At 54.7% G+C, this 16,718-nt stretch overlaps 1 protein-coding gene across 2 annotated transcripts in view; it reads left to right on the top strand.

Annotated features, from left to right (window-relative positions):
- AGBL1 (AGBL carboxypeptidase 1) overlaps window positions 1-16,718 on the top strand; it is a 441,440-nt gene that overhangs the window by 112,010 nt on the left and 312,712 nt on the right. The window lies entirely within an intron of this gene.

Genomic DNA, 16,718 nt, shown 5'->3' with positions numbered 1-16,718 from the left:
ACAGTGCTACCTAGAAGCGTATCCCCCATCCAGTATGCATGCTTTTCATTTTTCTGACCCAGATGCAGAACTTTACACTTATCTTTATTAAATTGCATCTTGTTCTCATTTGCCCATTTTTCCATTGTGTTCAGATCTCGTTGAACTCTGTCTCTATCTTCCGGAGTATTTGCCAGTCCTCCCAATTTGGTGTCATCTGCAAACTTGATGAGTAGTCCCTCCACCCCCTCATCTAGATCATTAATAAATATGTTAAAAAGTACCGGGCCGAGCACCGAGCCCTGAGGTACCCCGCTACACACCTCTCTCCAGTCTGATGAAACACCATTGACAACAACTCTTTGAGTGCGGTTCTCTAACCAATTCGCTATCCACCTAACTATCTGAAAATCCAGATTGCAGTCCTTCAACTTATCCATCAGAACATCATGGGGAACCTTGTCAAAAGCTTTACTAAAATCCAAGTAAATGACATCAACTGAATTTCCCCGATCCAGCAAACCTGTTACTTGGTCAAAAAAAGAAAGTAGGTTGGTTTGGCAGGACCTGTTGGAGACAAATCCATGCTGACTTCCTTGGATCACCAAATTGTCCTCCAGATGTTTGCAGATCGCTCCCTTTAATATCTGCTCCATTATCTTCCCCACAACAGAGGTCAGACTCACTGGTCTGTAGTTTCCTGGGTCATCCTTCCTCCCTTTTTTGTAGATCGGAATAACGTTTGCTCTTTTCCAGTCCTCCGGGACATCTCCAGTCCTTAAAGAGGTTCCGAAGATGATGGACAAGGGCTGTGCAAGTTCTCTGGAAAGTTCTTTGAGTACTCTCGGGTGCATTTAATCTGGACCAGGGGATTTGAACTCATCCAGTGCAGCTAAATGCCTCTCGACAACCTCTCTATCCATGTTAACCTGCCACCCAGACACTATCCTTTGGCTACAGCCATCTCTAGATGTGCCTAAACACTTTGACCTGTGGGAAAAAACTGATGTAAAATAGGCACTAAGCCTTTCTGCTTTCTCTGCATCTTTCGTTAGAGTTTGTCCATCTGCACCCAACAGTGGGCCTATTGCCTCCTTGACTTTACGTTTGCTCCTCACATAACTGAAAAATCTTTTCTTGTTACAATGGGCTTCCCTGGCCAATCCTAGCTCACTCTCAGCTTTGGCCTTTGGTTCCCTATGAGCTGGCCTTGCCGGTTGGGCTGCCTCCGATCGTTTTCCTTCCATACACTCCCTATGTTGATCGTCTCCTTCCCCTTGTGGCTTTAGTTTAAAGCTCTCCTGATGAATCTCCCCACGTTCCTGCCAAACACATTCTTCCCCAGTTTCGATAAGTGCAGTCCATCAGGTGCTAGTAGGCCTTCCTCAAGAAAGCCTATCCCATGGTCCCAGAAACCAAATCTCTCCTGCCGGCACCAACTACGCAGCCAGTGATTCACCTCCATTATCTTCTTCTCCCGATGCATTCCTCTTCCCTTGACAGGCAAGATTGAAGAGAATACCACTTGTGCCCCCATTTGCTTGAGCTTCCTCCCCAGATCTTGATAGTCTTTTTTAATAGGAGCGATGGTATTCAGGGACATGTCATTCGTTCCCACATGGACCATCACAAATGGGTAGCGATCCGTAGATTTGAGGAGTTTGGGCAGCCTTTCTGAAACATCTTTAATTTTCGCCCCTGGCAAGCAACACACCTCTCGGGTTAGGGGGTCGGGCCCAGCCACATGGCGATCCATTCCTCTTAGCAGGGAGTCTCCAATTACCAGTACTCTCCTTTTTTTTTTCTTCTCAACTCCATTTCCTTCTGTCCCCGTGGCCTCTTCCCTTTGTCTTAGAGTTTGTTTTGGGACCTCTTCCCTTGTTGACCCTTGCACCTCCTCTGCAAGGGCCTGAAATCTATTCTGGAGCTCCAAAGGCCCCGAGAACTGTCTCGCCCTTCGCTGTTCAGTCTTTTTCCGAACTGCCTGCAGAGGCTCCCTATTGTGGTCAATCTCCTTGTCCTCTTCAGGACTGGTTGTATTCTCTTTATTCCATGTTGCAGAGCTCTGGACTATGAACTCCTCCCCTTTCTTACTTTGGGTCAGAGTAATAATTGACTAGCAGGTGGCGACTATCCCAGTAACGACACGGACCCAATCTTGGCAACAAATTGGCCGCAGCCGTTTATTAACCAGACTCCCTCCCCACGGAGGGTTGGCCCGCATGCAAGGTCAGGGGAGCCCTTGCCCTTGTCAACCGGCCGGTTGACCACCATCCCCGCGGCGTTCCGGCTCCTCGCCTCACTCCCAGCCGGGAGGATGGGACGCCTTCCGCCGCGGGGTCCCTGGGAAGCGACCGTCGAGGACCCCACGGGCGTCCGCCTCCATGGGGCCCTCACCCCTCGCTTGGCCCCGGGCCCCTGGCCTCCCAGCCGGGTAGGCCGCGCCCGGTTATGGCCGGTCTCCTTAACGAGACCCCCTACTCCAGGGAGTCCCGTATGCAGACGGGCTCCCTGCCCACGGGCACCCTACCTTGCATGACCCGCCACGACTGCGACGAAAACGGTAACAAAAACAGGGAGGGACGGGAGGGTAGCTGTCCGGACGCGCGGTAGGAAGGGAAAGAGGGCGGGCTGCGTGCGCACGGCCTTTTAAGGCCGGCCGCCCCCCCTTCGCCCCAGCGCGCCGCGGCGCGGCCCGCTGACGTGGCCCAGGTCCGCGCCGCTCCTGGGCGCCCCCGCCGCGTCAACGGCGGCCGCGCTTAGTCGCGGCCGCTATTTGACTAGCAGGTGGCGACTATCCCAGTAACGACACGGACCCAATCTTGGCAACAAATTGGCCGCAGCCGTTTATTAACCAGACTCCCTCCCCACGGAGGGTTGGCCCGCATGCAAGGTCAGGGGAGCCCTTGCCCTTGTCAACCGGCCGGTTGACCACCATCCCCGCGGCGTTCCGGCTCCTCGCCTCACTCCCAGCCGGGAGGATGGGACGCCTTCCGCCGCGGGGTCCCTGGGAAGCGACCGTCGAGGACCCCACGGGCGTCCGCCTCCATGGGGCCCTCACCCCTCGCTTGGCCCCGGGCCCCTGGCCTCCCAGCCGGGTAGGCCGCGCCCGGTTATGGCCGGTCTCCTTAACGAGACCCCCTACTCCAGGGAGTCCCGTACGCAGACGGGCTCCCTGCCCACGGGCTCCCTACCTTGCATGACCCGCCACTGGACAGGAACCGAAGGTCCCTGTTCCCGCCAACCCTCAACCAAAATTGTGCTCAAAACCTCCCGCACATCGGATATCCAGAGTTCACACCCCCGCTCGGAGAGGTGAACCCCGTCCGACCTAAACAGCAGCGGGAAACGGAAAGTGATCAAAGGGTGAGGAACAAGCACACCCCCCAGTGACAGAACCGTCTTCGAAGCGGCCTTATTCGCCTTCTGTTTGGCCCAGTTCACGCGGTCGGATCGCTCGGCTGCCCGCCATACAAGGCGATCCAACATCTCGGACCACACCAAGACGGTATGCGGCATGCGTTGTCGTAGGATCCTCAAGTCCTCGGTAATGGCCGCACTCAGCTGACGACCCGTCATCGCAGGCAGATCGTTCTCTCCCAAGTGTATCACCAACACGTCGGGAACGCCCCAGCGATGAACGTCATCGGCCACGACCCGCAGCAAGGATGACCACCGTAATCCTCTCCTTCCGGACCAGGTAATCCTGCAAACGTCCTCCAGGCCGAGATGCGCTCCCCAGCTGGTAGCAGCCGCATGCCTGCCGGCCCAGTATGGAATACTGTGCCCCACCACCGTGACCGCTGCCGCTGTCGACGGGACGCCTGGAAAAAACCATAATCACATGGCATGTTGAGGACGAATGTATGCCTTGTAGGCCTGCGAACGCCACCGCCCTCTCTGCCGTATAACCCCAGGCGGTTGACCTGCCAAATAGGCATCCGTGGCAGCACCGATACGAAAGGAATGGGCCCCGTACAAGGACGGTTGGAGCCCCACCCCGCGCAGGCAAGCCCGGAGAACTGCCACGAACTGGTACCGGGACAGACAAGTCCCATCCTGATGCACGAATAGGGGCCCCGACAAAGCAGGCCGTATCCTAAGGAAAGCGGCCATGGCCCGCCGTGGGCAGTCAGCCTCCCCCTGAAAAGCCGGGAGGTGCACGTGGGCCCCTCTACCCCGTTGGTCACACTTGGAGCGGCGGACAAGGCACTGGACCCCCGAGTCCACTATCTCCACGTCGGAAAACAGCAGACCACCGGAAGTCCGCGCAGAACGGGACTGGGCCACCAATTCGCCTCCCCTAAATGCTCCATGGAATGCCGCCGTGAACGCGGCCCGAAACAGAGCCCGCTCGAACCCAGTTCGAGCCACTGTCGGCAGGTGCCCAAGCAGCCGGCATAGGAGAGCTCTGGTGATAGGGCGTCGAGGATCAGGTCCGGGCGCGGTCCGTCGCCCCCAGCCCTTCAAGGCTTGCCGGGCCAGGAATGACGTCCCCGGGTCCCAGGAACCCACAGCCTTAGAGCAAAAGGACAGGCCGGCCAGCGTGACCCGCAAAGTTCGGCAGGACAGTCCCCGTTCCCTGAGGTGGGCTAGAAAACGAAGCAGCAGCCCCTCCCTCATGGGCCAGCTGGACGAATGCCCGGCCTTCCGAGCGAAGTCCTCGAACTGGCAGGCCGCCCTCCGATACGCCTTCCTTGTGGAGTCCGCCAAAGACGACAGGACCCCCTCCATAATCAGCCGACGCCAAGCTGCCACAGGTCTGCCGGGCACGCTGCTGGTTCCGCTGCCGCTGCCGGGGCGAGACGCCGAAATCTCTCGACCTGAAACCGAGAGAGAGCGTCGGCCAACTCATTGGCCACCCCCGGGACGTGCCTGGCGCGGAAAGAAACGTTACACGACAAACAGGCCAAAACGAAAACCCGTACCAGGCGCATGACCCTGGGGGATCGTGACGACTGCCTGTTCACGATCTGGACGACGGCCTGGTTGTCGCACATGAACTCGACCCGGCGGTTGGCGAAACGCGGCCCCCAAAGGCGAACGGCCACCACGATGGGAAAAAACTCCAAGAAGGTCATGTCGCGGTGGACCTCCTCCGCCCACTCGTCTGGCCACCGCGCGGCGCACCAGTCCCCCTCGAAGTACACTCCGAACCCGCAACCGCCGGCGGCGTCAGAATGGACCTGCAGCCGGTCCCGGAGAGAAAACGGCGACTGCCAAATGGCCACGCCATTGAAGCCGTCCAGGAACTGTTCCCAGACGAGCAAATCCGCCTTCATATCCTTAGTGATACGAAGGTGGTGAAAGGGGCGGGAAAGGCCCCGGGTGGCGAAGGACAAGCGAAAACAAAACGCCCTGCCGGGGGTGACCACCCGACAGGCGAAGTTCAGGTGCCCCAGCAGCACCTGAATGTCCCTCAACGCACACTTCCGCCTGCCGCGGACACCCCGAATGAGCTCCCTCAGGGAGGACAGCTTGTCTTCCGGCAACCGGGACGTCCCAGCCACGGTGTCGAGCTCGATCCCCAAGAACGTGAGCCTGGTCGCGGGACCTTCGGTCTTGTCCACGGCCAACGGCACGCCCAACTCGGCCATCACCCTCTGGAATGACCGCAAACTGCTGGAGCAGGCGTCTGAGCCCGCCGGGCCCACCATCAAAAAGTCATCCAGGTAATGTGCCAACTCGGGAATCCCCCCCCGCATGCTGGCAGCCCACTCAAGGAATGAGCTGAAAGTTTCAAAGGCCGCGCATGCAATGGAGCAGCCCATTGGCATGGCCTTGTCTACGTACCAGCCGTCGAGGAACCGGAAACCCAGAAGGCAGAAATCGTCCGGATGGACTGGCAGAAGCCGGAAGGCCGACTGCACGTCGCACTTTGCGAGCAGCGCACCGGAGCCGCACCTGCGGACCATGTCGACCGCCTCATCGAACGGGGTGTAACGCACTGCGCACAGCTCCGGCGGGATAAAGTCATTAACCGACCCGCCCCTCGGGTACGACAAGTGCTGAATGAGGCGGAATTCCCCGGGCGCCTTCTTAGGCACTACGCCAAGCGGGGAAACTCTCAAATTGGGCAGAGGCGGCCCGCTGAAAGGGCCAGCGATGCGCCCTGCGGCCCTTTCCTTCACCAACTTGGCCGCCACCACGTCCGGCAGCTCCCTGGCGGACCGCAGGTTCCCGCTTGTGGACGCCACCCTATCACCCGTGAAAGGTATCCGGAAACCTTTCGAAAACCCGGATGCCAGGTAAGCAGCTGCCAGCCTGTCCGGATACCGGTCAAGCCAAGCCAAGAGCACGGGCAACTTAACCGGCGTAGGAGCCAGGACCCGGAGCTGCCCCGCGGCCTCAGCCGGACTTCGGGGCCGTGGAAGGAGCTGCGGTACCCGATCCCCCGTCCTTTTTCCCGGAGGATCGGGTCCCTCGAAAGGGCTGCAATGACGAAGGTTGGGCGCAAGCCGCCATGGTGTGGCTACCGCCACAAGTCTCACAGCGATGTTCAAAACGACACCTGCGCCTCTTGCACCCACCCCTGTTGTAGTCCCAGCAGACCAGCCCGGACAACTTCCGGGCTGGCCCGGAGGCACCACCTTTCCCGCGGTCCCTCTTCTGACGTGCGCTGGGCCCCACCTGCATGAACCAGGCGTCGTGCAGCCTAAGATCCCAACGCGTGGCCGCATTGTGGGAGGCGAGTTCCCGGAACTCCCGATCATAATCCATGGCGGCCTCCTCACCGCCCACCTCCCAGGCCTCGAGCACGGTATAAAGATATCGCGCAAGGTGCCAACCCCTCTCTGGGTAAGCACCCAATATCAAGGCCTGGAACTCGGCGAAACCCTTGAGCCAGTTGAGCATGGTTTGCTCGCATGGCTGGGACTGCGCCTTGTCCTTGTCCCCCTTCTTGCCGGTATCGGCGCCCTTCCGCCGCCACTTTACCAGCTCGAAAAAATCGACGAAGTAGCCGTCGAGGGTGCGCTCCCGCAGTTTGACTGGGAGGTGGACCCCCGGTGGCGCCTCGCCGTCCCTGAAACGACCAGGCGGTTCCCTCCGCCGCATACTGATGCCGGCCTCGTCCAGCATGCGGACCATGTTGCGCCGCCTGCTCTTCAACCAGTGCGGGATACCCGGCACGTAGGCCCCTTCTATCCAGTACCATCCGTCGTGGATGGTGCTATCTCCTTCCTCCCACGAGGAGGACTCACAAGAAGGCGGACTGTGCCGCGACGTGCGCCTCCTCTTGTGGGCCCTCCTCCTTGACTTGCGCTTCCGCTTCCCGCTGAGCCCTGCCCGCGGGGAAGGAGTCCGCGAGTCGGTGCCCCGCGACGGGCTCCTAGAAAGCGAAACTTCGGCCCGGCCCAGACTGCGTCGGCGGGCCCGCCCGGACCCGTAAAGGGCCCTGGCTTCGGCAAACCCCGCCCGGTAATCCGCCGACCGGCGCGGGAGTGATGGACCAGATGAGCTGGAGCGGGACGGCCCGCGACGCCACCCGCTGCGGCGACCAGAACGCCGCCTACGCCCAGAGCCCCCCACGCGCCCCCTGGAGGACCCCCGGGATGGGCGCGGGGAGGACCCGCTGGAGCCGTCCCCGACCCGCCGGAAAAGCCGGTGGGGCCGACGTAAGGGGGACGGGGACCTGTAGCCGTCTCTGGCCCGGTCCCTCGGACCCCCCAAACGGTGCCGGGCCCCCCCACTGGATGCGGACCCCGAGGAGCCGGGCGTGCGACCTGAGGACCCGCCCCCCGACGGCGACGAAACGCCCGACGCGGGGCGGGCCCCCCCCGGGGGGCTCCCCCCCGCCCCGCCCCTCGCGGAGCGGGAAGAACGCCCCCGGGGTCGCGGCCCCCCGAAGGCCCAGCCGCCCCCGAGTCAGTCCGGGCGCCCCGAGCCCGGGACCCCGGGATGGCCGACGCCCAGGCCCGACTGGCCCGCAATGCGCAGGCCCTCTTCCCAGCCCCGCCCCCCGACGCCCTCCGCGACGGGGATCCGGAGCCCCGCGGGCCCCCGGGGGACCGGCCGCGTGACCTGGACCCGTCCTGGGCCCGCCTGACCCCCCGGGAGCCCCTCACGTGGCGCCCGACTGCCGCCGACCCCGAGGCACCCGACCCCGCCCCGCTGGTGCCGGGCGAAGCCCGGGCCCCCCGGGCCTCCCCCCCCGCACGGACCTGCGGCCCCCGCGGGGCGAGGAAGAATGCCGGGCCGGGCTGCGGCAGCTCCTTCTCGGCCGGGCCGCCGACGCAGGCCCGGCCGGCCCGCCCGCCCCCTCCCGCCCCCCGGGAGCCGAAGGGCCGGGCGACGCGACCGGCCCGGAATCCGCGGGTGGGGCCTCGCCTCGGCCGGCCACCCCCTCGCTGTCTCCGGGCGCGGCCGCCGCCTCCCCCCCTCCGGGGGCGGCGGCGGCAGGCTTCTGGCGGCGGGGCATTCCCCCCGCACCTCTTTCCCCCCTCGGCCCGAGTCTCCTCCGCCGGCGCGCTCCCTCCGGCGACCGAGACTGGGCCGCGTCCTTCCCGGGAGCCGGACTGGCAAGCGCCCGAAGCGCCGTGAGCCAGCCGGCCTGGAGTCCCTGCTGCGCGTCCCGAACAGCAAGCTGTCCGGACGCGCGGTAGGAAGGGAAAGAGGCGGGCTGCGTGCGCACGGCCTTTTAAGGCCGGCCGCCCCCCCTTCGCCCCAGCGCGCCGCGGCGCAGCCCGCTGACGTGGCCCAGGTCCGCGCCGCTCCTGGGCGCCCCCGCCGCGTCAACGGCGGCCGCGCTTAGTCGCGGCCGCTATTTCTGTTTTCTAGTCCTCTAATCTTTTCCTCCAAAAGTCTTACCAGCTTACACTTGGGGCAGCTGTAGTCCATCTTGTCTTCTGGGAGGAAGGCAATCATGTCACACTCACTGCAGATGATGGGATGAGTGTCCTGGAGGTCCATTGTAATGTCTAGGCAGTGGAAGTACTAGGGAAATACAATCTACTGATATAATCTACTGATTCTAATTGCTCGGCCAAGAACCCCAGGCTAAGAGCCACAGGCCAAGAGCCCTTTGTCTCTCGCCCTTCGGCTCTCGCCTCACTAACTTGCATTTTGCCATGGTGTATGCCCGTTTTTATTGATTCTGACCTATGTTTGCAGGCTGGGTGTGTGTGAGAGAAGCAGAATGGCCCAGAGTCTGTCCCTAGTCCTTTTCTGAGCGTTGTCCCCGTTCCTACGGCCTCCTTGATGAGACACAATTTCTATCACAGGACTCCTTGAGTTTGCCTGTATTCCTGCAGGCCCCTCCAATAATCGCTTATTACTTATCAGTAATGGGACACGGAAACAAGAGGAATAAAGAACCATGCCAGTGTTCATCATCTCTGCACGAACCCGTCAGGACCCGCATGTTTTATGCATCCCGATGCCTCGGTCCTTTTCTCGTTCAAGCGATAGGGATCAGCTATTCAGGCTACCCCAACCTGCTTGTTAAAACGTTTCTCTGTCCTTGCTAAAAAGAGATATATTGTGGAATCCACTGGGTCTCTCTGGTTTCCACGTAGGCCAAATTCGGTGAGGTCCTAAAGATGCAGACATGGCCGGTCCCATCTCTTTTCCCCACTCATCCTCCCATTTCCCGGACCCCTGAAATGACGCCTCCATCTCCCCCCCCCCCACACACGCACACACACATGCAGCCAAGCAAGTGGCTCTTTGTATTGTCCGTACAGCCATGATAAAGATTCCACTCAGAAAAACTCCGGTATGACAAATGTAATGGTTTATTATGCATTTGGTTCCGCCTGCATCTTACGGCTTGGAAAGCGCACCAAAGGGAGAAATTAAGCTGTCAGACGGACAGGCACTTAAGTAAAGATGTTGAACTGGTTAGCAGGGAAGCTTGTGGTGCTCAAAATTAGAAGGGAGCAGAAATCATAGAATCATAGAATCATAGAATCATAGAGTTGGAAGGGGCCATACAGGCCATCTAGTCCAACCCCCTGTTCAACATAGGATCAGCCCTAAGCATCCTAAAGCATCCAAGAAAAGTGTGTATCCAACCTTTGCTTGAAGACTGCCAGTGAGGGGGAGCTCACCACCTCCTTAGGCAGCCTATTCCACTGCTGAACTACTCTGACTGTGAAATTTTTTTCCTGATATCTAGCCTTTTATCGTTGTACTTGAAGTTTAAACCCATTACTGCGTGTCCTCTCCTCTGCAGCCAACAGAAACAGCATCCTGCCCTCCTCCAAGTGACAACCTTTCAAATACTTAAAGAGGGCTTTCATGTCCCCTCTCAACCTCCTTTTCTCCAGGCTGAACATCCCCAAGTCCCCCAACCTATCTTCATAGGGCTTGGTCCCTTGGCCCCAGATCATCTTCGTTGCTCTCCTCTGTACCCTTTCAATTTTATCGACGTCCTTCTTGAAGTGAGGCCTCCAGAACTGTACACAGTACTCCAGGTGTGGTCTGACCAGTGCCGTATACAATGGGACTATGACATCTTGTGATTTTGATGTGATGCCCCTGTTGATACAGCCCAAAATGGCATTTGCCTTTTTTACCGCTGCATCGCACTGCCTGCTCATGTTTAGTTTACAATCCACAGGTACCCCAAGGTCTCATTAACACACAGTGTTATCTAGAAGTGTATCCCCCATCCAGTAGGCATGCTTTTCATTTTTCTGACCCAGATGCAGAACTTTACGTTTATCTTTATTAAATTGCATCTTGTTCTCATTTGCCCATTTTTCCATTGTGTTCAGATCTCGTTGAACTCTGTCTCTATCTTCCGGAGTATTTGCCAGTCCTCCCAATTTGGTGTCATCTGCAAACTTGATGAGTAGTCCCTCCACCCCCTATCTAGATCATTAATAAATATGTTAAAAAGTACCGGGCCGAGCACCGAGCCCTGAGGTACCCCGCTACTCACCTCTCTCCAGTCTGATGAAACACCATTGACAACAACTCTTTGAGTGCGGTTCTCTAACCAATTCCCTATCCACTTAACTATCTGAAAATCCAGATTGCAGTCCTTCAACTTATCCATCAGAACATCATGGGGAACCTTGTCAAAAGCTTTATAAAATCCAAGTAAACGACATCAACCGAATTTCCCCGATCCAGCACACCTGTTACTTGGTCAAAAAAGGAAACCAGGTTGGTCTGGCAGGACCTGTTGGAGACAAATCCATGCTGACTTCCTTGGATCACCAAATTGTCTTCCAGATGTTTGCAGCTCACTCCCTTTAATGTCTGCTCCATTATCTTTCCCACAACAGAGGTCAGACTCACTGGTCTGTAGTTTCCCGGGTCATCCTTCCTCCCTTTTTTGAAGATCAGAATAACATTTACTCTCTTCCAGTCCTCCGGGACATCTCCAGTCCTTAAAGAGGTTCCGAAGATGATGGACAAGGGCTGTGCAAGTTCTCTAGAAAGTTCTTTGAGCACTCTCGGGTGCATTTCATCTGGACCAGGGGATTTGAACTCATCCAGTGCAGCTAAATGCCTCTCGACAACCTCTCTATCCATGTTAACCTGCCACTCAGACACTATCCTTTGGCTACGGCCATCTCTAGATGTGCCTACACACATCTGTGGGATGTGGTTTTTGACCTGTGGGAAAAAACAGATGTAAAATAGGCACTAAGCCTTTCTGCTTTTTCTGCATCCTCTGTTAGAGTTTGTCCATCCGCACCCAACAGTGGGCCTATTGCCTCCTTTACTTTACCTTTGCTCCTCACATAACTGAAAAATCTTTTCTTGTTACAATGGGCTTCCCTGGCCAATCTTAGCTCACTCTCAGCTTTGGCCTTTCTGATGATTGATGGCCTTTCTGATGATTGAATGGCTCACAGGGTTGGGTATCAGGGTGTGTGTGTGTGTGTCTGTGTTGGGAGGGGGGAGAATTGTCAGCCTTCTTCTCCTACCACCTTTGTAAAAAATTCCTTCTGAACAATTCAGATGGTTCCATTTGCAGCAATGCGGGAGGCTGGGGGCCTTCTTAACTTCATTGGGCAAGCCATTCCCAACAGGAAAAGGCTAACAACTAGGTGGCAGCAGCCACTTTAAACCAGAATGTCCTGTAGTATTGTGGTATATATGAGCATGCATGTTTGTGTGTGTGTGGGGGGGGGAGGGGCTTTGAAGTCTCTCTTTAGTTTTTCTTCCCCCTGAATAGTATTTTTTTTCTTTGTATGTACAAAACAGCAAGGATGCACGATGACTCGCAGGGTTTGGCTCCCATCCTGCCTTCTGTCTTCTGACATGGCCCTTTGTTTGGTTGCATCTGAGTCGCTCCCTTACATTCAGGCAATGACATAGAATCATAGAATCATCTAGTTGGGAGGGATCTCCAAGGGTCATCTAGCCCAGCCCCCTGCAGAATGCAGGGAATTCACAACTACCTGCCCACCCACTGTGACCCCAATTTCATGTTCAGATGATGCTCCTCCCCCCAAAAAACATGTTCCCTGGTCAGTCTGGTTTGCATGTGTACCTTTGAATCCTGCATGGCCAGCGGTGGAATTCCCCTTCTACCATATCTGCCTCTTCTGCTTCCAGTTTATAAATGCACCTAGTTAAAAACAACAAGAAAAAAGGGTGACATTTTGGGATAGGAGTCCTTGTGTCTAATGTCAAGTCCATGGGAAGGGTCTGTCACCGAGTCAGTAACCCTCTTCCATCTGTTAAATGTTCTTCTGAAGTACTTTCTTGATCCTTACTTCCTCTTGCCATCTTCCAAAGCTTGGCTTACATGGTTCTCTTCTCCTTCAATTTATCCTTGCAAAAATTCCCTGTAAGGTTGGCTATATCCAGAGATTTTAAATGGGAAATTGATGCTGCAATTCTATACGGTACATGTTGTCCCTTTCCTCATGCTAAAACTTTTCAGTAAAATAGATCTGTTCTTATCATTTTTTGAGCACCCGCAAGTCAGCACTATCCATTATATATATATTTTTCTTTTTTGTAGTCTACTTTTCTTGCTGGGACTCAAGAGTTCATTACAATTTTGTTTTTGTTTTTTAACCACTCTCTGAAACTGTGTAACATGCATAATACCCAATGCAATATAATCGAATTACAAAGTTAGAAAGCATGTCGCAGTTAAGAGTGCTTACACACTCAAGATATGAACAGGGCAGAAAATCTGAGAATGTGGAACAGCAAGGAATGGCCATGTTTGTTGGTTTGTTTTCCCTGAAGCATGTTGTAAACTGATGATCATGTGCAAAAATGTGCAGTTTAATTAAGAGCACTGATTGACACATGTTGTATTCATAGATACCCCTCCTCCCAATTTGGTGTCATCTTCAAATTTAATGAGGAGTCCCTCTACCCTTTCATCCAGATTATTGATAAAATTTTTGAAATACTGGACAGCTTCATCAGTGCTGTGGCGAGCCCAAGGTCACCCAGCTGAGTTCCCACTATCTAAGTTAGCCCGTCTTTAAAAGAAAATTTGAAAGCAGAGGCAAAACCATTGGTATAAACTGCATATCCTTATCCATTGTTCCTCTTATATATATTTGTGAAACAGGCCTGGGGTGGAGACCGTCCTCCCTGTCCGAGATGGAATAGAGCCAATCAGGGTGCGGCCAGCAAAGCCCTCCCTCTCCACCTCCCATATTCCCTCCTTGCCCACTCGCGGGGGGGGGGTTCACTTCCCTGTGACCCACAAAGTGCTCTCGCCACCCCATGCTTGCTGGACTCCAGGGAACCGGCTGCACCAACGGTAGGGGATTGAAGGTTCCCTTCCCTAGGGCCCAGCAAGCACGGGGTGGCTGCAATGGCCTGCGGGGGGCATTTCAAAGCCCGCTCTTATGAACGGGCTTTGCAGCTAGTTATATATATATATATATATTAAAGTGTTTTTAATTTAACATTTTAACTCCCACTCCTCTCTTTCTCAAGGTGCTCAGAGAGGTAGAGATGGTTCCTTCCTCCTCCCCCTCCCCCTCCCCCTCCTGTTTTACCCTCACAACAACCCTGTGGAGTTGATCAGGCCAAATGGGGGAGCAACTGGCCCAAGGTCACTCCATCAGTTTCATAGCAGAGTGGGGGATTTGAACTCTTGGGTTTTGGTTGCATCATTGCACGACTCTTAAATATTTGTCCCTCCCTCTTTGCTGCTGAATGGCACAAACAGCACTACATCGGAACAGGGGACCAGTTGACCTTCTGGGGCAGTGTGCAGAGATGGCAGCAGTGACAATGGGCCTGTGATCTCAGCACAGAGACTGGCGCATTACTTTTGAGTGGCTAGCAGGCTCCCATTTCTCCGCCACCAATTGACCAGGGAGGGCAGCAAGTCCCACTTTCACCACAACGTAGAATTGCCACAGCTTATACTTTTTTTGTTGAGAAGCAGAAACTTTTCTCTGTTTAATCATGTTCCTCTCCCCCGCCCAAATTATGAACAGAGCAGAAAATCTGAGAATGTGGAACAGCAAAGAGAAGGGCTGTGATGGTGGTTTTTTCTTTTCTTTTTTTTGGCAGGGTGCTGCGAACAAATGTTCGTGTGCAAAAATGTACACAGTTTAATTAAGAACACTGATTAAATCAATATGATCCCAACAGCTTAGTGCTCCAATCAGCTTAATCTCATTAAATGTAATTCGGGCCTCGATAATTGATTAATAATGCATTCTGGTTTATGAATTATTGACTCCCACATTATTATAGCTCTGCCTGCTCCCCATGTGACAGATGCCGCTGCATGTTCATTATGCAAGGTCTCCCATTTCTTTTGTTTCAATAACTTTGTTGAGAGGGCTCTGTTAGACTGGAGCCAGTGTTGGAGCCGGGCTGCCCCAAAGGAGCATGTTCTTCTCAGAAGGAAGGTGGATCAGTGTAGGAGATGGCCGACCATATCTCTTGCAATCCTATCTTTAGAGCTCTACAAGGGGCATAGACATAATGTCAGTAGTGTGCTGGAGGACCCTTCATAACCGCAGTGGACATCACCAATCATGACTGGCTCCTATAGTTGCCACCTTTCATTTGGGAAATTCCTAGAGATGTGTAGATGGTTCTGGGGAAGGAGATGTGACGTCGCAGACTTCATCTTCCAAATCTGTTTCCCCCAGAGGAACTGATTGGTGCAGTCAGGATATCAGTTGCAATTCCAGAATGGTGGGCCCCACCACACCTGAAGATAGGGAAGCCTACTGTTTCTGCCCATGGTGCCAGCAGGCAGGCCCAGGTAGACATGGATGACCTTCCAAAATCAAACGGGAAACCTAAGATTGCATTGTTGTAGTACTTCTCTTTGGATGCTCATTCCCAGTCTCCATCTAAACCCTGACCTGAACCTCAAACCAGCACCTCCTCCTGAAGAGATTATAATTCTACATCCCTGTTCTTGATTTTGAGCCACAGGCCAGCAGAAGGTTCTATGGTGTGCCAAGCAGCTTCAAGCTTTAAGTGGATTGCGTTGTCTACAATGGAAAATACAGACTGCTGTCATACAACTACAGTGCAGTATCTCAGTATTGTATAGAAGGTATGACTGGAGAGATGGTGGTGGAACGTGCCATCAAGTAGTGGCCAATTTATGGCAACCCAGTAGATTTTCAAGGCAAGAGACCTTCAGAGGTGGTTTGCCATTGCCTTGCTGTGTGTAGCAACCCTGAACTTCTATGGTGGCCTCCCATCCTAGGACTGCTTGGCTTCAAAGACCAGACTGGACCAGATCATGCTAGCTTGGGCTATCAAGGGCAGGGATATTCAAATCCCTGCATTTTCCCACTGGATGACATTGGAGCAGTCACCCTCACTCTGCTTAACCAACTTTATGTGATCGTTGAGAGGATACAACGGAGAAAGGCAAATCATATATACCACTGTGAAGATTTTTTTAACCCACTAGTGTGGGATAAACATCTGAGGTAAATTCTCCAGTATCTTTCTCTGAGTGAGTGAGAATTCTCCTGGTTTCCCAGCCAGAGGGGGCTTCAAATACCCCACCCATGCTGGGCTTCCAGTTACCAGTGTTTGTTCAGGATAGTAATGAGATATGGTTCTTGGGAGGCACTAGACTCCTCCGTCCCCCTTCTTGATGGCCAAGAAAGACTAGAATTGCTACTGGGCCTCTGAAATCCAGCTCAGACTGTGAGGCGGAGAAGGAAACATAATTCACTGCGCACTGCATTTCCCCGCAGGTTTGGTAGTAAATTCAAGTCACTCTCCCGGTGCTGAAGGGGTATACTTGAAAAGGTCAGACACTGCCATATGTCAATGACTTGATGAGGTGTTTGAGCGGAGCAAAAACTTCCTGTGCAACAAAACAAGGCCTATCTGAATAGGGCACCATTTTGGGATTAGACTGATTTCGGAGGCCAAAGACTACCAGGAGCTGTGCTTGCCTGGCCTTGTGCTGTCATGCCTGCTGCTACTGCTCAGAGAGGTTTTCAAGCTGGCAGTGGAAAAGAACAGTTTATTCCACTGTAAAACAATGTATTTACATTATTTATTTATATTTTAACTTCTATACTACAGAGTATACTACTATACTCTCAGAGAATCGCCGTGGTAATGTAATAAGGGAATAAAACAACCCAACCCGTAAAACCCCCAATACATTAAAAGATGGCTATTCATTGGAATTAACTCCCCATTTCCCCTTCCCGGTCAATCTGCAGTCAGGAGCCCTTCTTTAGGAGCAAGGGTCTTGATCTCACTAATTCTAGGGGATCCGCTGATGGTAACTCCGGGACCTCAGCCCGGCCTCAACCATATGCCTGGCGGAAGAGCTCCGTCTTGCAGGCCCTGGGGAAAGCTGA

Source organism: Paroedura picta, chromosome 18 (assembly GCF_049243985.1).
Source record: "Paroedura picta isolate Pp20150507F chromosome 18, Ppicta_v3.0, whole genome shotgun sequence".
Classification (NCBI taxonomy): Eukaryota; Metazoa; Chordata; class Lepidosauria; order Squamata; family Gekkonidae; genus Paroedura; species Paroedura picta.
Note: the sequence above shows the minus strand (reverse complement) of the source record. Positions and strands in the feature narration are given on the sequence as shown.